Genomic DNA, 20,928 nt, shown 5'->3' with positions numbered 1-20,928 from the left:
GCCGCACCGTCAACGCGCGTCCTGCGGGGCGCAGAGATCGGGGTCCGGTCGTCCCCAGGGTGGCCCCAGAGCCAGGTGAGGGGACTAGCTGCCACTGCCCAGCGGTTCCCACGGCCCGCAGGTCCGCCGCGCCCTGCGCTGAGCGGATACCCGGCGGTCCGCGGGGCCTGAGCAGAGTCGGCCTTGTAAGGCAGAGGCCTGGGTGCGCCCCGCGCGTTCCCCGGGCCGGGTGGGGCGGCGGGGGCGGGGCTGCCAATGAGCGCGCGGGGCGGGACGCTGGGCGGGCGCCGGACGCTGGGGGCCGGGGGCGGGCCCGGGACCGGGCTGGGCGGGGCTGGGCGGTGCTGGGCGGGACGGGCGGGCGCGGGGCGGTGGCTGGAGAGCTCCGCTGAGCACCGGGTCGCGCGCGGCCGAGTCGCGGAGGCGCCTCCGCTGCAGTCGCTGCGTCTCCAAGGTAAGCGGGCGCGGGGCTCGGTCCCGCGGGCGCGGCGCGGGGGGCACCCGGGGGCGGAGACTGGGCCCGTCAGCCCCAGCAGCCACCTGCGCCGCAGCCCCTGCCCCCCGCGCTCCCCCGAGCCCCCTTCCCGGGCCACCCCGCGCGTCCCTGCGCCCTCGGATTGGGATGCCCGGAGTTCGGCGCTGCGCGTTCCGTGCCCGGAGGCTGCAGGGAGGCTTCTCAAAGGCCACGGGCTGGGGTCACGGTCGGCCGCGCCAGGGACAGGTCTGTCACCGTCTCCGGGCCCTGCGCCTGGCGCTTTGGCCTTTCTTCGCGGCCACGGACGCCCCTGCAGCCCTTCCCTCCAGGCCCTCCCCAGCCCGGGGCTGGAACCGTTTCCCTAGTCCCAGGCCTAGGGGGCCGCCGCCGGTTTGAGGCGTGGGAAATTAGGGCGTGGAGGGCTGGAATGAAGTCACTGCCCGCAGCAGGTTTTGAGAGATCCCTGGCCACAGAAACGGCCCATCTCGGGGTCCTGACACCACGGCGTCCTGGCAGGTGGGGCTGTCAGACCGCCCCCCGCAGAGCCTCCAGCTGCCCCGAGCCTTGGCTACCGTCCGCGGGCCTGTGGCGATGGAGAGGCGCTGCCGGGACACCTTCCCGCACCCCTGGGAGCAGCGCCCGAGGATCTGAGGAGCCCTTTATTCTGCGGTTTCGGTTACGTAAACGGAGCCGAGGGAGGTGAGAAGCCTGTCCCTCCCGGGCAGTGGCGGGGCTGCTGTTTTGATAAGGGTTTTAGGGGGACTGTTGTCTTGATGGGGGTTTGGGGGGCTGCTGTTTTGATAGGGGTTGGGAGGCTGTTATTTTGATACGGGGTTGGGGGCTGCTGTTTTGATAGGGGTTTGGGGGGCTGCTGTTTTGATAGGGGTTTGGGGGGCTGCTGTTTTGATGGGGGTTTGGGGGGCTGCTGTTTTGATAGGGGGTTGGGGGGCTGCTGTTTTGATAGGGTTGGGGGACTGCTGTTTTCATAGGGGGTTGGGAGCTGCAGTTTTGATAGGGGTTTGCAGGCTGCTGTTTTGATAGGGGGTTGGGAGGCTGCTGTTTTGATAGGTGGTTGGGAGGCTGCTGTTTTGATAGGGGGTTGGGGGCTGCTGTTTTGATGGGGTCTGGGGGGCTGCTGTTTTGATGTGGGGTTGGGAGGCTGCTGTCTTGATGGGGGCTTAGGGGGGCTGCTGTTTTGATAGGGGGTTGGGGGCTGCTGTTTTGATAGGGGTTGGGAGGCTGCTGTTTTGATAGGGGGTTGGGGGGCTGCTGTTTTGATGGGGTCTGGGGGCTGCTGTTTTGATAGAGGTTGGGGGCTGCTGTTTTGATAGAGGTTGGGGGCTGCTGTTTTGATAGAGGTTGGGGGGCTGCTGTTTCGATGGGGGGTTGCGTTCCCTCTCAGTGTCACCGCTGATCCACCTGGCATGTTTATTGGCTCTTCTGCGTGCAGGGCCCCTGGGGGACCGATAGAGGACTGGGCCCCTCCGCCCACCCCGGCCACCCCTCCCCGCCTGACTTCTCAGGGGGAGAGGTCTCCCCCCACGCCCAGCCAGCCCCTGCCCCTGGGAGGTGACCCAGCTCCCTGTGGCCTGGGACTAGGAGATGGGGCTGGACCAAGGCCGGGAAGGGGCAGGAAGTGGAGGGGAGTGAGGCAGCTGCAGCCTGATGCCGGCGCCTTGAACTGGGCTCTCGCGCCTGTCAGCCGCTCTGTGCCAGCGCCTCCCCACCACGTGATCCTCGGAGGACCTGTTGGGGAGGGGCGGGCTCCAGGAGGGTGTGTGCGTTTTCCCGGGAGGGGTCTGCAGCTTTCATGGTTTCTAAAGGGATCTCTGATTCAGAAAGGCGCCGGCATGAACTCGCTTTGCATCTTCACAAAACATGAAGTCATGGGGATTGGACCGCGTGTGCGTGGAGGAAGCTCCGCTGGTCACTGGCTGCGTTTTAATCTTACAGCTGCGGTTGGTCTATCTTCCCGAATTCCCTGAAGTTGCAATAAATGTTTTAGCGATTATACGAGGTTATAAATGCTCCTTGTGGAAATGAGCATAGAATGCTCACAGAAATGGTCAACAGGGGCTTCCTTTTGACCCCCTACCCTAATTTGCAAGCCTCACACTGGCAGTGGCTGCCCTAGGCCTGGGAATCGGTAAACAGGGTTCGTGCACCGGGCTGGGCAGGGCCTGGAGGGAGGGGCCGCAGGGGGCCTCCGTGGGCACAAAGGCCAAAGCGCCACACGCAGGGCTCAGGAGAACTTCCCGAAGAAAATTAGGATCACCCATCGCAGATGGAGACTGGGGAGCTCTCTGGAGAGTCAGGCAGTCTGTTCCCTCCCAGGCCTGTGGGTGCCACCCCCTGCAGAGGACGCTGAGAATTAAAAGCTTCCTCGGGAGAGGCCATGCCAGCAGAGAGCCGAGTCTATTTATAGCTGTTGGTGAGACAGGGGGAGTGTGTGAGAGGGATGCCATCTGGGGCTCTTGGGGCCCCCAGGCCAGTGCTGGTCAGCGCCCTGCAGTACCTGGCCCAGCCTGGTGCCCTCAGGCAGAAGCGCCTTCGGGAAAACACTCTGGGTGAGGAGAGTCGCTCAATGCCTCCGCCTGGGCTGGGGGAGCCAGAAGGCTGTGCCCAGGAGGGTTGTGGCTGGGTGTCAAGTCCATCTGAGCCCACAAACCCTCAGCCAGGAGCCAGGATCAGGCAGCAGAATCTACACACGCCTAGTTCCTACTGCTCGAGCAAAAGGTGTTTCCTGGGAAGGAAGGGGTGGAGCTGCCTGGGTCAGGCCCAGCCACATCTGGGGCTCAGGCCTTGTCCCCAGCATCCACAAGCCAAACCCCCAAGCTGCCCTGCGTGGATCCTCCTCCTAGGGAGACCAGCTTCTTCTTGGTGCGTGTGTGTTTGGGGGTGCCATAGGGCCATAACCCACCGCATCCCCCTGATAAGATCTTCCACCCAGGGCAGTCCCCACCCAGGGCAGCCCCCATCCAGATGATCCCCCACCCAGATGGTCCCCCACCCAGATGGTCCCCCACCCAGATGATCCTCCACCCAGATGGTCCCCCACCCAGATGATCCTCCACCCAGATGGCCCCCACCTGGATGATCCCCCACCCGGATGATCCCCCACCCGGGGCAACCACCACCCAGATGGTCCCCCACCCAGATGATCCTCCACCCAGATGGTCCCCCACCTGGATGATCCCCCACCTGGATGATCCCCCACCCGGGGCAACCACCACCCAGATGGTCCCCCACCCAGATGATCCCCCACCCAGATGGTCCCCCACCCAGATGGTCCCCCATCCAGATGATCCCCCACCCAGATGGTCCCCCACCCAGATGGTCCCCCACCCAGATGATCCCCCACCCAGATGGTCCTCCACCCAGATGATCCTCCACCCAGATGGTCCCCCACCTGGATGATCCCCCACCTGGATGATCCCCCACCTGGGGCAACCGCCACCCAGATGATCTCCGACCTGAGGCAGTCCGCACCCAGATGATCCCCCACCCAGATGATCCCCCACCCGGTGCATCCACTCAGATGATCTCTCACACAGGGCTCCCTCCTAGGGCATCTGCAACAGGCTTTCCCCCTAAGGTGACATCCGCCTTCCAGGACATCCACATCAGAGAGCCACCCCCTCCCAGAGCCAACCCCTAGGCCATTCCTTCACCAAGGCTCCACCACCCAGGACAATCCCCACAAGGATTCCCCACCCGGGCATCCTCCCCACATGGCATCTCCACCCAGGGCATCCTCCCCACATGGCATCTCCACCCAGGGCATCCTCCCCACATGGCATCTCCACCCAGGGCACACCCCCCCACCCAGGGCATCCCCCCCCAGATCAGCCCCCCACCCAGGGCATCCCCCCCAAGGTCATCTCTCCACCCAGGTCATCCTCTTCCCCAGGGAATCCCCCTCCCCAGCGCTTCCCCCCCAGGGGATTTCCCCCTCCCCAGGGCAATCCCCCCCAGGGTTCCTCCACCCAGGGCTTCTCCCGCCCCAGGGCTTCCCCATCCTGGGCATTTCACTCCAGGCCATCTCCCCGCCAGGGCCCCCAGGACACATCAGCTCAGCAGCACCTCCTCAGTGGGGAAGCCCCTCCCCAGTGCTGCAGGGCCTTGACTGGGAATGGCTTTGATTGGCCCTGCTGGATCCAGGAGAGAGGCGGGTTCTGTGGTCTGCAGCCCCCTGGAATCACACCTGGGGAAGGGCAGCGCCCTGCAGGAAAGTGGCACGTGGGTCTCAGAAAAAGAATAAAGAGAAACATCAGCTGTCCCTAAATCTTGTTTCCTGATACGCGAATTAAGACTGTTCTGGGTTCCATGTTTCTCCTTTAACTGTGCAAGCACAACTGAATTGCGAATTGTAATTTAATGTGTAAATGTCCAAATGCATGACTTCTTTTGGGGAAGAAATATAAAAAATCTTTCAAAAGAGTGGAAGCAGACAGCAGCTTTCTGTCTTTGCATCATACCAACTGCCTTCTGCAGCCTCATCCGTTCAGAAAGCCGGGCTTCTCCCCTCCGTCGTGGAAGGGTGAGCACCTCGTCAGAGGACGCCAGTCATGCTGACGTCATTTAAAAGTGAGGTTCTGGAAGGGAAGGGAGGTTCTTAACCTTTCTTTAAGCCCAGCAGTTAAGGCCACCTGGAGCCCTTTCCCGTTCAGCACGGCTCAGGGAAGGGATTGGTGCGTGCGTTCCTCCGGGCAGACTCTGTGTCCCACAGCTGACTTCTTGGCATGATAAAAGGTGCCTGCCCATGTGGGCTCCACGTGATCCCCCAGGGCGCATGGCATCACAGACCACATTTCCCAGATCCTATAACCTGTAACCCCGACCCGCTCGTTTGTTCACAAATGTCCAACGTGGCCTCTGCCCAGGGAATGCCACCAACAGCCGCACCTGCCAGGCGACTTCACACAGCTGCTGCCTCCCTCTGGCCATCAGTCATCAGTCAGTGGGGCCAGGAGCAGCGAGCACCGTGTATGGGGTATGGAGGTGGCTTCAAACCCAGGCCCTGGTCCAAGGGCCCTCATGTCTGACACAGGCGAGCTCCCAGCACCCTCTGCCTTGTCAGGAAGTGTGTGACACGCCTTCCTGGCCCACAGAGGTGGGCGAAGTGTGCTTACCTCAGCGTGCCCATGGCCGCCACTCACTGTTCACCCGCTCACACTGGATCCCCGCCCAGAAACACACCAGGCCAGTCCCACCCCACTCAGAAGTGCTGCTGGTGCCTCAGGGCCAGGGAGCCATGTCCAGGCCCCAGCCAGCCCCGGGGACCTGACCCAGCCCCTCCCCCTGAGCCCAGGGCACCGCTGCACAGCCACCTGCATCTCCCACCCATGGCATCTCGCAGGTGACCTGGCCACCGTGGCTGCTTCTGGGGCGTCCACCCTCTCCTGCGCACACCAGCCCCCGCTTCTCCTAAGGCTGCCCAAGGGCCGGTTTCCTCTGCCCCTCGGCGGGGTGGCACCTCTGCCTTCTCAGTGCCAGAAGAGCCTGGGCCGTGGACGGAGTCACTGGGGTGAAGCTCATCTCAGCCTCACCTCCCACCAGGCTTGTTCCTGCCACCTTCGCCAGTGCCCACGTGTCCCCAGGCCGCCTGCTGGGAGGGCCCCACCTGGCACCTGGCACAGCCCACCTGCAGTTCTAGTGCCAGCTGTTCTGGGCTGCCTCTCTTCGTGTTCTGGGAGTGGGATGGGGTCTTACTCACCGTCCGTTTTCCCATGGAAGCTCCAATTCCTGAGCACTGTGCTTTGGCTTTGCCTGTTTTTAACCTTTAACCAGAAGCCACGCGGTGGGCACACTGCTGTGCTGCGTCATGTGGATCAGTAGTGTGCGCGAGTGGCCCGTCCACACTGCGTCGAGGAGCCCCAGGCGCTCGTGCTCAGCGCCGCCCACACTCCCACGGGGATGCCCGCTGTCCCTCAGACCGCCATACTGTCAGCAGGCGCGTGTCCACGCGGTTCCCCTTTCTTGGCAACTAGGGATGAAGCTGTCGTGGGCATTCCTGGGATGTTCTTTGGGGCATGTGGTCATGAGTCTCTTGGGTCAATCTGGAAGTGGAGCTGTTGAGTCTGGGATCTAGTGTGTCTTTACATTCATCAGATGATGCCAAGCAGTTTCCCAAAGGAATTAAAGTCATTCGCCCCCACAGTTTCCTGTTGACCCACATCCTTGCCGGCACTAGCCACTGTCAGCCTTTGCAATGTCTTAGCCTTTTCTAAGGCTGTGTGGAAGCCTTATGATTTGCATTTTCCTGGTCATACTAACAAAGCTGAGTGCTTCCCACCGAGCACTGGGCACTTGGATACCCTCGTCCCCAAGGGGCCTGTTCAAGCCAGCTGCCCTTTGTGTATTGAGTTCCTATTCATCTGTAGAGGTTCTTTATATATTCTGGAGTCAAGCCAACATTTGTTGTGTGTAGCAAACATCTCCTACCCTGGGGTTTGCCTTTTTCACTCTCTTGATGATATTTTTTCAATGAACAGAAGTTCTTTCTTTTAATCTGGTGCCTTCTAAGAATCTTTTCCTGCAGGACAAGGCTTTCTGTGTCCGTGTAACAAATTTCCCCCACGCCAAGGACATCAGAAATTCTTTTGCATTACCTTCCCGAGGCTTCTCGATCTGATCTGGAGGACAGCCCTTTAGCATGCAGACGCAGCTGAACCTTCCCTTAAATCAGCAAATTCCTGTCAACTGACTTCCTCACACCAGCCACGTATGCAGCCTTCATTTTCTCCACCTAAAAATGGGCAACCAGAGGCTGGATGGGTCTCAGAAGGCAGGTGCTGTTGGCAGCCCTGGCCTAACACCCATCCTGGCTTAGGTGGAGCCCCAAGAGCCTCTGGAGCCCCCTGTGGTCTCTCAGTGCCACCTGAGGGCCTCAAAGACTTTGTTCCCCATGAGGGGTGCTGAGCCTTCTGGTCTCACCCGTTGTGTCACTGTGTCCAGAGGCTTCTGACAATTGACACAGTCTGGGGTTAACACAACAGGGACGCATTCCCCCATCCTCCTGGAGACCAGAAGCCCAGCGTCCAGGCATCTCACGGGTCAGCTTCCTCTGGAGGCTTGGTGGGACGCTCCCTACCTCTTCTAGCTCCTGGTGGCTCCAGTTGTCCTGGGCGTGTGGCTGCGTCACTGCAGCCCCAGCCTCATGGCGACTGTGTTAGTCCGTGTGCGTTGCTGTAACAGCACCAGGCATGGTAATTTATGGAATGATATGTTCACTTCTCACAGTTCTGGGGGCTGGAGAGTCCAAGATCAAGGCACCTGCAGGCTTGGTGTCCGACAAGGGCCCTTCCCTGCTTCCAAGACAGGGCCTGGTTGCCATGTCCTCATGCCCCAGCCCTTTGATAAGGCACTCGGTCATTCCCAGGAGCCTGGCCCCCATAGCTCAATCTCATCCCCCAAAGGCTCTGTTAATGCCACCACAATGGGGATTAGGTTCCAGCGTGGATTTTGGAGGGGACGAATTCAGCCTGTAGCACCTTCTTCTCTTCTCTCTGTGTCTTCTCTTCTGCCTCTTCTAGGTAGAGACACTCACCATTGGATTTAGGGCTCAGCTGTGGATAATCCAAGATGATCTCATTTCCAGATCCTTTCTCCAAACAAAGTCGCGTTCACAGGTTCTGGGGATTAGATGGGGCCACCGTTGGCCCAGAGCTGGCCTGGTCCCAGCTGCCTGCAGGTGCCCTGGACCCGGAGCCCCGAGGGTAACCCAAGGGCAGTGAGTGGGCTGTGGCCAGGCAGGGCAGGGTCCTTGTGCGTCTGGCGCTCAGTGAAGCTGCGCTGGATGAGGGACCAGCCCCTGGTTTTGCAGTGTTCTGCTCTGCCCCCCATGAGAGCTCCGGCTGTTTTCTCCTGTAACCCACTGTGCCCCCTGTGAGAGCCCCGGCTGTGTCCTCTAACCTGCTGTGCCCCAAGTAGGAGCCCTGGCTGTCCCCACAGAAGGTGCTTTTAATGGAGGCCGGTCCCACCGCATCTGCAGCCGCCGAGTCTCCGACATGGTTGATGGGATGAGCCAGCCGGGATCTCTATTTTATTCCCTTTTGGGATGCTCTGTTGGTGGAATGTCCTGTGTCGTGCTTTAGAGAAATGGTGTTGGCCCGGGTGGTGGGCACTGGCTGGGCATGTGGTTTAACTCTCACTTGGGCCTTGGACAGCCATCTCAGACCCGTATCAGTCTCCGCCGCAGCGTCCTTTGCAGAGTCCGGGAGCCCTGTTGGCACCTCCATCCCATGGTGGCCCTGGCAGCCCCGGCGTCTGTGGCCTGGATACTCAGCCATAGTGCTCTGGAATGTTCCATCCTCCCACCTGCGTCTCCCTGTCATCCTTAATCCTGAGTCTCCCACTCAGAGGGGATCTGCCGTGTGGCCTGGGAGGGTTTTCTCTGAGACAGCCCCGCCTTCTCATCCCTACACCTGCGTGCAGATGGGCTCTGGTGGCCGTCCCCAGAGTGGCCATGCTGAGCGCTGCGAGGACCATATCCTGCAGATGGGGGCCAAGATATGGTTCCCAGAGGCAGAGGGCACCAGGGGCTGGGTGCACTCTGTTGACCCGAGAAGCTCCTCCGCAGCCATCTCTCTTCTTCTGAGGGCGGAGGGAGGGTGAGTGGAGGTGGCCAGGGCCACGCAGCCCCTGCTCCCCTGCCCCCCTTACCGGAAGGCTCCTTGTGCAGGGCCCCTCCCACCCCATGAGCCTTAGGAGTGTGCAAAGCCTGCCCTGTCCTGCCCAGGTCTGAGGCCATGCGGTTGTGGTGAGTGGCAGGGGTCCCGAGTGGCCCAGTGCAGGATGGCCGGAGGACGCCATGTGAGACGGCCAGGATAGAAGTGTGGTGTGCTGGGGACGCTGCCACAGGACTCCACCCTGCCTCCTCCTCCCACTTCCTTGGGGACTGCACTCAGCCTGGGCTTGGCTCTGGCCCTCAGGGTCCCTGGAGAGCAGGAGCCCGACCTCAGGTCTTCTATGGGGCAGAGCCTCAGCCCAGGCCCGGAGACCCCATCCTAGCGATCCCTCTGGACCAGTGACCTCTCAGGATCAACCAGTGACTCTCAAGAGTGATGACCTCTGGACCAGTGACCCCTCAGGACAGTGACCTCCCAGGACCGGTGACCTCTCTGGACCGGTGACCTCTCAGGATGGTGACCTCTCAGGACCGTGACCTTTCAGGACCGTGACCTCTCTGGACTGTGACCTCTCAGGACCGGTGACCTCTCTGGAGTGGGGACCTCTCAGGATGGTGACCTCTCAGGATGGTGACCTCTCAGGACCGGTGACCTCCCAGGACCGGTGACCTCTCAGGACCGTGACCTCTCAGGACCGTGACCTCTCAGGACTGTGACCTCTCAGGACCGTGACCTCTCAGGACCGTGACCTCTCAAGACCGGTGACCTCTCAGGACCGGGGACCTCTCTGGACCGGGGACCTCTCAGGACCGTGACCTCTCTGGACTGGTGACCTCTCAGGACTGGTGACCTCTCAGGACCGTGACCTTTCAGGACCGTGACCTCTCAGGACCGTGACCTCTCTGGACTGTGACCTCTCAGGACCGGTGACCTCTCTGGAGCGGGGACCTCTCAGGATGGTGACCTCTCAGGACCGGTGACCTCCCAGGACCGGTGACCTCTCAGGACCGTGACCTCTCAGGACCGTGACCTTTCAGGACTGTGACCTCTCAGGACCGTGACCTCTCAAGACCGGTGACCTCTCAGGACCGGGGACCTCTCTGGACCGGGGACCTCTCAGGACCGTGACCTCTCAGGACCGTGACCTCTCAGGACAGTGACCTCCCAGGACCGGTGACCTCTCTGGACCGGTGACCTCTCAGGATGGTGACCTCTCAGGACCGTGACCTTTCAGGACCGTGACCTCTCTGGACTGTGACCTCTCAGGACCGGTGACCTCTCTGGAGTGGGGACCTCTCAGGATGGTGACCTCTCAGGATGGTGACCTCTCAGGACCGGTGACCTCCCAGGACCGGTGACCTCTCAGGACCGTGACCTCTCAGGACCGTGACCTCTCAGGACCGTGACCTCTCAAGACCGGTGACCTCTCAGGACCGGGGACCTCTCTGGACCGGGGACCTCTCAGGACCGTGACCTCTCTGGACTGGTGACCTCTCAGGACAGTGACCTCTCAGGACCGTGACCTTTCAGGACCGTGACCTCTCAGGACCGTGACCTCTCTGGACCGGTGACCTCTCTGGAGCGGGGACCTCTCAGGATGGTGACCTCTCAGGATGGTGACCTCTCAGGACCGGTGACCTCCCAGGACCGGTGACCTCTCAGGACCGTGACCTCTCAGGACCGTGACCTTTCAGGACCGTGACCTCTCAGGACCGTGACCTTTCAAGACCGGTGACCTCTCAGGACCGGGGACCTCTCTGGACCGGGGACCTCTCAGGACCGTGACCTCTCAGGACCGTGACCTCTCAGGACAGTGACCTCTCAGGACCGTGACCTCTCAGGACCGTGACCTTTCAGGACAGTGACCTCTCAGGACCGTGACCTCTCAGGACCGGTGACCTCTCAGGACCGGGGACCTCTCAGGACGGTGACCTCTCAGGATGGTGACCTCTCAGGACCGTGACCTTTCAGGACGGTGACCTTTCAGGACCATGACCTCTCAGGACCGGTGACCTCTCAGGATGGTGACCTCTCAGGACCGTGACCTTTCAGGACAGTGACCTCTCAGGATGGTGACCTCTCAGGACCGGTGACCTCTCAGGACGGTGACCTCTCAGGACCATGACCTCTCAGGACCGGTGACCTCTCTGGACCGGTGACCTCTCAGGACGGTGACCTTTCAGGACCGGTGACCTCTCTGGAGCGGGGACCTCCCAGGACCGGTGACCTCTCAGGACCGTGACCTTTCAGGACGGTGACCTCTCTGGACGTGTGTCCTGGGGCGGCCCTGGCCGTGTGCACCTGTCTGGCCTCTGGGTGGGGTGTGCTCCCGAGTGTGCCGTGGGGATGCTGGGCTGGAGCGGCTGATCATCCTGCCTCCTGTGCTGCAGGGGGATGTGCACAGACTCAAAACTGCCGGCTTTGTTCTGATTGGGAGCTCTGACTGCCTGACAGGCGGCCTGGGCTGAGAAGAGTGGGGCGGTTCACAGGGAGAGTCTCGCGGAGCAGGAGTGCCGTGCGATGATAGTGAAAAACAGGAACCGTCTGCGCTCAAATGGGCACTGAAATAAGGAGTGGGGGCTGGCGGGGTGGCACGGTGTCCACCCTGGGCATGGCAGGCCCTGAGCCGCCTTGTTCCTTGGCCCTGTTTATTGGGGAAGCACCTCCTCGGCAGGAGGGCAGGGCTCCCGGGTCCTAGGAGGCCCCTTGGTGGGACAGGAGGGCTGGGTGAGCTCCAAAGGGGCTCTGTCCACCCCTTCCCCTGTGAGAGTGGCTTTTGCTTCTGGGGCTTCGGGTCGCTGTGGTCTTTGATGTTGCTGTCCCCTTGTCCTCTGGGTCTCCAGCGCCGAGAGCTGTCCAGGCTGAATGCCCAGTGGGCGGCTTGGGGCCAGGACCACATGGCGTGGGCCCAGCAGGCGCCCTGCAGTGGAGACTTTCCCCTCAGCCCTGCTGGCCAGGCGCCTACAAGGTCTCCCTTGGGGCTATGCTGTGCCTGTGCTTCGGATTTACTGGGGGGCTGCTTCTCTCTGGTCCCGATCCCCTCCGCTCCCTCAGTCAGCATCCTGGGGCCAGGTCATGATGGAGCACTGGGCGTTGCAGAGGGGCCATCCCAGGGCTTCGGCGTCAAGGTGGGACCTGTGGCCATGGGACATTGGAGGGACCATCAGGTCCTCAGGAGCTTTGCCACTTGCAGGCACGAGAGGGTCTCGTTCCGGCAGTGGGGTCTGGCCCTGGGGTTTCCTAAACAGGAGTGGGGTTTAATGACAACAGTCTCCAGGGACTCTGGGCAGGACTGAAGGCTGTGATGGCAGCCGGCCGGGGGTGGAGAGTGCTCCCCCTGGACAGGACTTGGGCGTAAAGGTTCTGAAGAGCCCAGCGGCAGTACACCCAGCTGAGCCTGCGGAGGCCAGGGTATCCGCATGGGAATCTGCCCATGGAGAGAGGACCAGGGACCCCCAGGGTTGCCCAGCATGCACTCCCACCTGCAGGGCCTGGGACAGCTCCTGTCACCAGCTGAGAGATGCCTGAATACTGCTGAGCGCCTTGGCCCCCACCCCTCCAACCTGTTTCCCAATCAGCTTGCAACACAGCGTGTCCCTCACAGCTCCCTGGATGCCAGTGCCCCGAGGGCATGGAAGGAAGGGGTTGGTGAGAGGCGTCTGAGCCAGCATGGCCCCTGCCAGGGGCATCCTGCAGTCACAGCACGTTGGACTCCTGGGCAGTGTCTCCAGGGGTAGAGGGAGCAGCTCCCACCCAGGCCCCAGGCCTCCAAATCACCAGGGAACCCATTGTCATCCCTGAACAGGGAGTTCTCCAGGGCACGAGTGTCGGCCCCTGCCAGGCAGAAGCACGCAGGGCTCCTGGGAACCTGAGTTAACAGAAGGTTTGGGTTGAGTGTGTGGTGTGCGTGCCTGATGCTCCCAGCCTGGTCACTTCCCAAGGAATGCTTGCCCTCGGGTTCTGGTGGAATCCAGTTGGCTGCCATCACAGAGTGTCTTTCTCCGCAGAGACAGGTTCTCCCTCGGGCTGTGCCTGCATGAGGCCATCGGGTGCGAGGGAGATGGGGAGGGGGCTGCACCCCTTCAAGGATGAGGAGACTGAGGCACAAGCAGCTGTCCCACCATGGGCACCTGCCTGGGAGCGAGCTCTGGGGGTCAGCGGGTGCAGCTGGAGAAGCTGCTGGTGGCTTCTCCAGAGCAAGTGGAGCTGTCAGAGGTCACACCCTGGCCTGGTCCAGCCCAGCACAACCCAGGGGGCCTGCAGGACACTTGTGACCAGGACAGAGGTTCTCAGGGAGGCCAGAGCCTGAGCAGGGCCGAGGGCTGGCTCTGAGGTCTCAGGCCCCAGGGAGGGGTGATGAGCTGAGAGGGGTGGTAGCTCCCACTGACTCCGTGGCTCCTGCCTCCAGCTTTGACCCGGCACTGCTGATGATGTGAGCACGGCCTGTCCACCAGCCTCCTCCGCCAGCAAGGCTCAGCCACCCCACAGTCATCCACGTGGTGAGCAGTGGTGTAGGCTCTGTCGGCGCCACTCCCGCGTGGGCGTGGGCAGTGAACAAGGGAGCACCGAGGCTGCTGCTACCTTTAAAACAGCAGCTGGCCCTAGTGAGAGAGACCCCAGGCCCTAGTTACAGACTCCAGGCCCAAGGGGCAGACCCCTGGCGCTAGTGACAGACCCCAGGTCCTAGTCACAGGCTCCAGGCCCAAGGGACAGGCCCCGGCCCTAGTGACAGACCCCAGGTCCTAGTAACAGGCTCCAGGCCCAAGGGACAGGCCCCGGCCCTAGTGACTGACAGGCCCCTGGCTGTAGTGACAGACCCCAGGCCCTAGTTACAGGCTCCAGGCCCAAGGGGTAGACCCCTGGCGCTAGTGACAGACCCCAGGTCCTAGTAATAGTCTCCAGGCCCAAGGGGCAGACCCCTGGCCCTAGTGACAGACCCCAGGCCGTAGTTACAGGCTCCAGGCTCAAGGGCAGACCCCTGGCTGTAGTGACAGACCCCAGGTCCTAGTAACAGGCTCCAGGCCCAAGGGACAGGCCCTGGCCCTAGTGACTGACAGGCCCCTGGTCCTAGTGAGAACCCCCTGGCCCAAGTGTGAGACCCCTGTTCCTAGTGACAGAGCCCGGTCAGTCCTAGTGCCTGGCCCCGCTTACTGATGCCACACGGACACCCAGGTTTCCAGCCCCTGGACAGCTCCGTGATCAGATGCTGGGGCTGCTGTTTCCCCAGCTCTGTCAATTCTGTTCTGGCAGGTTTTCTGTAAGTTTGGCTTTGGGCAGTCCAGTGTCCAGTCTGAAGGCGTTTCCCAGGAGATTCATTCTGACAGATGGGGCCCAGGTGATTTTCCCTGGGGCCTCTTGGGAACAGGGACAGCCTGTGGGGTTGGGGCCAAGGTGGCCTGGGGTGTCTGGGACGAAGCCCCACCTGGGTGGCCGAGTCCTTGGAGCTGGTGACACACCTGGGACAGGCATTCCCTGGCCAGGGAGGATGCTTCGTTCCCCAGGACAGCCACCCTCTGGGGTCTGCCTTTGCCTGCCCCACTCTGAGGTCTGTGGTGCCACCTCTGCCCTCATCTTCTGTCCTCTCCAAGCCTTTTTTGAAGATGCCAGTTGGACAACACAGTCTTGCCCACGCCCGTGGGTGAGCCCGTAGGCACCGTCCTCCTGACTCGCTGGGGAGGTGCTGCAGGTGTGTGGGAGTGGGGTGGGCTCAGCCTCCAAGCAGGTCCTGGCCAGGCCCCACTTGTGGTCCCATAGGGTCTGGCCAGGGAAGGGGCATGTGCTGTGAGCAGGCACCTGGGTCAGGGCAGGGCTTGGCACGTCCCTCCTACCAGGGAGGTGCCGGCCAGTGGGAGAGGGTGCAGGTGCACACCTGGATGCAAGACACAGGCCTGGGAGTGCAGGCACAGCTGGGATGGCGGGCACAGGCCTGGGAGTACAGGCACAGCTGGGATGGCGGGCACAGGCCTGGGAGTGCCGGGCACATGTGGGATGGTGGGCACAGGCCTGGGAGTGCAGGGTGACCCCCTGGGGGCTCAGGGCACACACGTGGAGATGGTGGGTACATGCCTGGGAGCTTGTCCTTTGACCCCAGGTGAGCAGTTTGTCTTCCTGTAGTCTCTTCTGCTACACAACCTTCTTTTCCCTCACGGTGAAAGAGCAGAGCCTCTGGGGGAAATGGTGTGAGGGTCTGCACCCAGGGCTCAGGTGTGCTGCACCCAGAAACTGGGAAAGTGGAGGACACCTGTCCAAGGAGAAGCAGCTGGCACAGCTGCATGCCATGCTCGGTGGAGAGCGCCAAGGTAGAGGCGCCCGCCCAGGCTCGTTGTCCGTCTGACACCTCCTCATTCTCTTAAAACTAAATGTATTCTTATTACCGTCATTGTGGAAACAGCACGTGGGTCTAATGAAGCGATCCAGACAGTGCATCTCCCATCTCCTCCACTCCTGCTCCGTGTCTGTGGCCCATGTCCTGCTCCTCCAGACCCAGCAGCAGCCTGGCTGTCTTCCCACAGCGGCATGTCGTGCCTAATTCATTCTGTCATTTTTAGTTTAAAAACTTTTTGAAAAATATTTTGTTAAACTAATACATGTTTGAGGTAAAACAAAACTACAAGAACCTAGAACAGTGAAGCTCAGATGGGCTCTGAGGCGAGTCCCCATGTGAGACCCCTCAGCACACACCCCACGCAGAGGCGGGCTTTGGAAGCATTTCTGACAGCTGGCGTCTGAGGTCGGCACTGCTCTACCCCTTGGTGCAGAAAGGCTGGGGCTGAGTTGGGACGGGTTCCACTTTTCCCTCCGGAACTGCCTGGGCCTGGTTCTCAGCCCTCCCAAGCACCCGTGGACTCACTCCCGTGTGACGGCCATGGGTTCCTGCATCTACTCCTTCTTCTCGGCTGTTGACGGCTGTCACCCTCGTCTTCCTGGGAAGCCCAGTCACCAAGCACCTCCGCAGGGGGTCTGGCCACGTCTCTGAGCTCACACCCACTGCAGGTGGCCTTGCTCCCCTCAGCCTGAGTGGGACAGTGGACATGGGTATCCAAGTCCCAGCCCGAAGCATTTTTCCTCAGAACGTTTGAAGCCAGTGTCTGTCTTCAGTAGATCTGGCGATGGCCTGACCCCTGTTCCTTTCTGCCCTCTCCCCCACGGCCCCCACCGTGCTCTCATGCGTGCCATCTCATGCTGCTTGCTGTGCTGACAGGGGCTGAGCCTAGCACAGGTGGTGCCTGCTCAGCAGGGGCGCAGGGGCTGCGGGCTGGACCGTTCTCACGCGCCGTGACTCCCACCTGTCCGCATCTCTGCTCACACACATTCTCTTCCGCCGGGTCTGAAATTGCCTGCTGGCCTCCCTCTGACCTGCCTCAGTTTCTCCTCTTCACTCCTCACTGCCTGATGTGTCATTGCTTATTTATCACTTGTCCCAACTGAAGGCCTCACGAGGGCAGGACGCTTTATGTCCCGCTCAGCCCTCCAAGGCCAACCTCCAAGCTTATCAAAACTCATGCAAAGCACGTGCTGATGGGCTGGGGCGTCCTGCGTGAGCCCTGAAGGTGGCTCTGAGGGGCTTCCCTGATCCCTTTGCTCCCAGGCGGGCCCCACGGGGTGCAGGTTCTCAGATGACTCTCTGAGGTGTGTGAATAAGGGTCTCTGCTCAGGCGCGTCCCCACAGGAGATGAGACCACAGAACGCAGCCCTGAGTTTGAAGCATCCCAGAAGGTTCTTTCTCTCTGACCCGCACGCCCACCACTGCTCTGGGTGCTCACAAAACCCACCATTGCTTCTGGTAATTTCTCAGCTGCTCCTCCTGTCCAGCGACCCCTGCTGCAGAGGCCCAGGGGAAACACAGGCCAGGCCTGTGAGAAGCTCCTGTTTCAAAGAAATGGTGTCAGCGATAAAACTGGAAACTGTTCCTGGCTCGACACCTGACCCGGCCTTTCCACCCCCAGGATCCTGCCCCCACCAGGATCCTGCCCCTGCATCCTCCGCTGGGTTGGCATCTGCATTTTTGGTGCCTTCCAGGGAAAGGGGTGAGTGGGTGGGGCCTGAGGCCCTTAAGGTCTTCAGTGTAGGGAGTGCCCCTGGATTTTTTTCCGGCTGTTTTGGGGGAATTTGTGGGATCTCAAGTTCAGCAGGGGCCACACTCAGGACCCCCACGATGACAGAGCCACACTTTGGCCATGACTGGCGCTGAGAACTTCAGATCTGAGAGGGCTTCGTGAGTCCCAGGGTTGGGACATGCACATGTGTCCTTGGCACGGACCCTCCCACCGGCTCTTGTGTCTGTGGGCAGAGGCCATGTTCAGCTCTCAGTGCAGTGCTGACGGCCCACCTGGCGTCCAGGCCCCTTTGGGAAGCAGCTTTCATGCCCTGAGTCCAGCACCTCAGCCTTGAGTCCTTCAGGGCCTGACTGGGTCTTACCGAAGCCCATGCATGGTAGGGAGGTGACCTCAGCAGCCCTGCCCTGTGGCGTAGCCCTGCGTCCCCAAGCCCTGCCTGGGTGGCACCCCTCAATCTTAGCCCCACAGCCCAGCCACCTGCTCTGGGGGCGGGCGCCTTACCAAGTCCAGAGGGCATCCCTGCACCCTGATACAGGTGCCCCCAGCACTGCCTCAGCCCTGCACACTGGCAGTCCCCTCCCCTGGCCGGGGCCAGGCCCAGGGCTCCTGGGAAGAGCATCCTGAGGCACCCCCAGGGCCACCACGCACCCTCCCCAGCCTAAAGCTCCATCTAAGGTCAGAGGCTCTGCAGTGGGGAGGGAGCGGCTGTCGCACGACTGCTGTGGACCCTCCCGGAGGAAGGCAGCACGTCACAGACCCTGGGGAGTGCGTGATCCCGAGGTGTCCTCCAGAGCTGCAGAGCGGGCGTCCACAGGAGGGACAGTGGAACTGCGGCGGGGAGGGGACCCGGAATAGGCTCTGATGCTGCCAGTCACACCCTGAGCCTCCTAGGCCTGGAGCCCCTGGCACCCAGCTCAGCTCCCACCCTGGGCTCTGTGTGCTGCTGGCTTTATTTGGCTTAGGGGGTCCTTGGCCCAATGACGGCAGTGGGCAAGGCCTCGCTTGGCTCCACTCTGCCCGGGGCTGGACATGCGTGCCTGCGGGGCAGCTGGCTCCAAGGGTCTGAGGGACCTCACGCCCAGCCCCAGGAGGGCCTGCCCATCTCAGCCCTCGCCACGTCCTGGTGCTCATTGGTATGGCGGGGTTTCCTGGGCTGCACCCGGCTCAGCTGGGACATGGCCTGGGTGACACCTTTCTCCTCTCCTTCCTCTACAGCAACATGGCTGACAAGGCCAAGCCTGCCAAAGCTGCCAACAGGACGCCCCCCAAGTCCCCGGGGGACCCCTCGAAGGACTGGGCGGCCAAGAAGCTGTCGCTGGAGTTGGAGGACATGTGCACCGAGTGGTGTGGACGGCCATCTCGCGGGGGCAGGGGTGCTGGTCAGACCTCGGTCAGGGCTCCTTGGGAGCAGCGGGACTCGAGCCACGTTCCTGAAAAGCTGCCGAGAGGCCTTTAAGGCCAAACCTCACTAGCATCAGGAAGGGTTCACATCCCGAGCTCAGTCTTCAGCAAAGACCGGAGTGCTGGCCCACCCTGCTCCTTGAATCTGGAAAGCAGTCTTAGAAGAGCTGTTAGATGATGACGTCAGGACAGTGTTGAAGGATGGCGCGCACTAGGCCTGTCCAGCCCGTCGGGCGCTTTGTTGGCCTGGAAGTAATTAAGAGGCTTGTCCTTTGAACGAAAGTGTGATCACTTGGGTTTGAAACGCACTCGCGGGCTCACATGAGGAACGCGCAGCCCGGCACGGGTTGCCTCTAGATTCCCACTTCCCTCGCTCTCACCCGCACGCCTGCTGGTGGTCTTTCACCCAGCTCCACCATGCCAGTGTGGTTTTCTCCAGTGTGTGAAGGATAGAAACGGGCTGATCTATATAATCTTCAGCTTATTTTCCTAAAGAGGATGGACCGTTGATCCATATTTAGCTTATGAGAGCATTGAGACCGAGGCAGTGGTTGGGAACTGAGGAACTCCTGCTCTGATCCCATGAGTGGTGTGTGGGTGGTGACTTGAGCATGGCAGACATGCTGTCAGATGCACGCGCTCCGGGTGCACACGCCACCGTTTTGCTGTTAGAGCACGCAGGACAAGATTTCTTCTTGGAGTTGTTGAGTGATCCATTTGAAAATGTTCTCAAAGTATTGCTGGTATGGTGGCCAGAGATGTGGTATTTTTTATTGTGTTGACTTTGGGGTGATAAAGAAATGAGATTGAAATGCAGTTAGTTTTGAGAATGGTAGTTGGCTTTCGCAAATTTGTTTTCAGGTGATCATTATAAAATCCCCCCACCCGCACCAATCACATCCACTGTGATGTGGAGAAAGGGCTCATGGCACTGCACTGGGGCACGGCGTTGGGGTCACACCTGCCACTCACGGCCCGCCATGTCCGTGTTGCAGAGGAGGAGACCCACCCGGTGGACTTGAGCTCGCTCTCCAGTAAGCTCCTCCCAGGCTTCACCACGCTGGGCTTCAAAGACGAGAGAAGAAACAAAGGTAAATCCGTAGTCCCGTCCCAGGAGCTGGCCGGAGCAGGGAAGGCGGCAGGGGTTTAGTGGAGTGATGGCAAATGCTGCTGATTTCTACTTCACGGTTTCCTCACTGTACCTGGATTCATATTTTCGCATGAGTAAGATTAAGATCAGTTACAGTGACAGGAATGAAACTTGTGTTGGATGGGGACACACACAGCGGACACCTTGGTTGCATCACTGGACTTCACCTTGGTCAGTGTTTTGGGGTCCTTGTGTTTCTGTCCCTGTCGCATTACAGAACATCCCTTCAGGGGTCAGAATGTGTGGCCCCTGGGCCTTGGGTCTGGCCTGTGTGTTCTCCTCTCCATCTGCACTGCTGCCTCCTGGCTGCGCTGCTGCTGGGACCTCCTGCACGGCCCCATCCTCCACTTCTCCACCTCTGCTGGGTCCCTCCCGTGCAGACAGCTGCATGGACACTGCTCCTGCCGGCCCTTTCTCCCTCAGCCACTCACACCATCTGCTAATGGGACAGCTCACTGTTCCCTCCAAACCATGGCCTTGGCTCAAGAGCTTCCTTGTTTCTGGAATGTTCTTTCCTCCAGCTCCAGGTGTTGGAATTCTGCCTGGTCTGGGTCTCCTGTTGAAGGCCAGCCTCCACTGGGAAGGATCCTCTTGCCTTCACCACTTGCCTTCACCAGCCCCTGCTCCCCTCTTCCTCTTGGGGCTGTTGTGGTTGTTGATACTTTTTGTTGTGTTTGACACACTCCTTGTTCTCACCCTCTAACACAGTTCTCAACCACAGCACTTTTGTCCCTGGAGATGTTTGGCAGTGTCCAGAGGCATGTTGATGGTCCCACTGGGGTTGGCGGTGCTGCTGGCACCAGATGGTAGGGAGATGCCAGGGGTGCTGCTCCACACCCTATGGGACACTGCACAGTACACTTGGCCTGTGTCCCCCACAGCAAGAGCTGGCCCTGGGCAGGCGTGGCCCCTGCGGTTTGTGTTGGTTGGGATCCTCCACAGTGACAGACGGTGCCCTCTCCCCACGTTTCCACACAGCTCTTTTGCTTGTGGAGCTCACCCCTTTGCAGAGAGCTCATTTCCCTGCGGTCTTTGGCCTGCAGAAGTAAAATGAGGGGTGGGGAATTACACCCCTGCTGGTTACACATGGAAAACTCAGGAGCGAGAATTTTGTGGAGAGCAAGAGAGGTGAGACTGGGGTGCTGGCTGCCAGCCAGGCGGTCCCTCAGCCCCTGGAGAAGCGGGGTGGGGCCTGCACACCGAGTCCTTCCAGTG

At 60.9% G+C, this 20,928-nt stretch overlaps 1 protein-coding gene across 8 annotated transcripts in view; it reads left to right on the top strand.

Moving 5' to 3' along the window:
- The first annotated feature begins 341 nt into the window (after positions 1-341).
- The window catches only part of LOC134730354 (palmitoyltransferase ZDHHC11-like), an 85,011-nt gene continuing 64,424 nt past the window's right edge, over positions 342-20,928 (top strand). For 4 of the 8 annotated variants that reach the window (XM_063604136.1, XM_063604135.1, XM_063604137.1 and 1 more), the window contains exons 1-2: positions 461-1,174; positions 18,378-19,654. The gene's annotated coding sequence lies outside the window, so the exon portion shown is untranslated. The other 4 variants (XM_063604132.1, XM_063604131.1, XM_063604133.1 and 1 more) reach the window with 4 other exon arrangements.

Source organism: Pan paniscus, chromosome 4 (genome assembly GCF_029289425.2).
Source record: "Pan paniscus chromosome 4, NHGRI_mPanPan1-v2.0_pri, whole genome shotgun sequence".
NCBI lineage: Eukaryota > Metazoa > Chordata > Mammalia > Primates > Hominidae > Pan > Pan paniscus.
The sequence above is the reverse complement of the archived record's forward strand: the minus strand, read 5'-3'. Positions and strand labels throughout refer to the sequence as shown.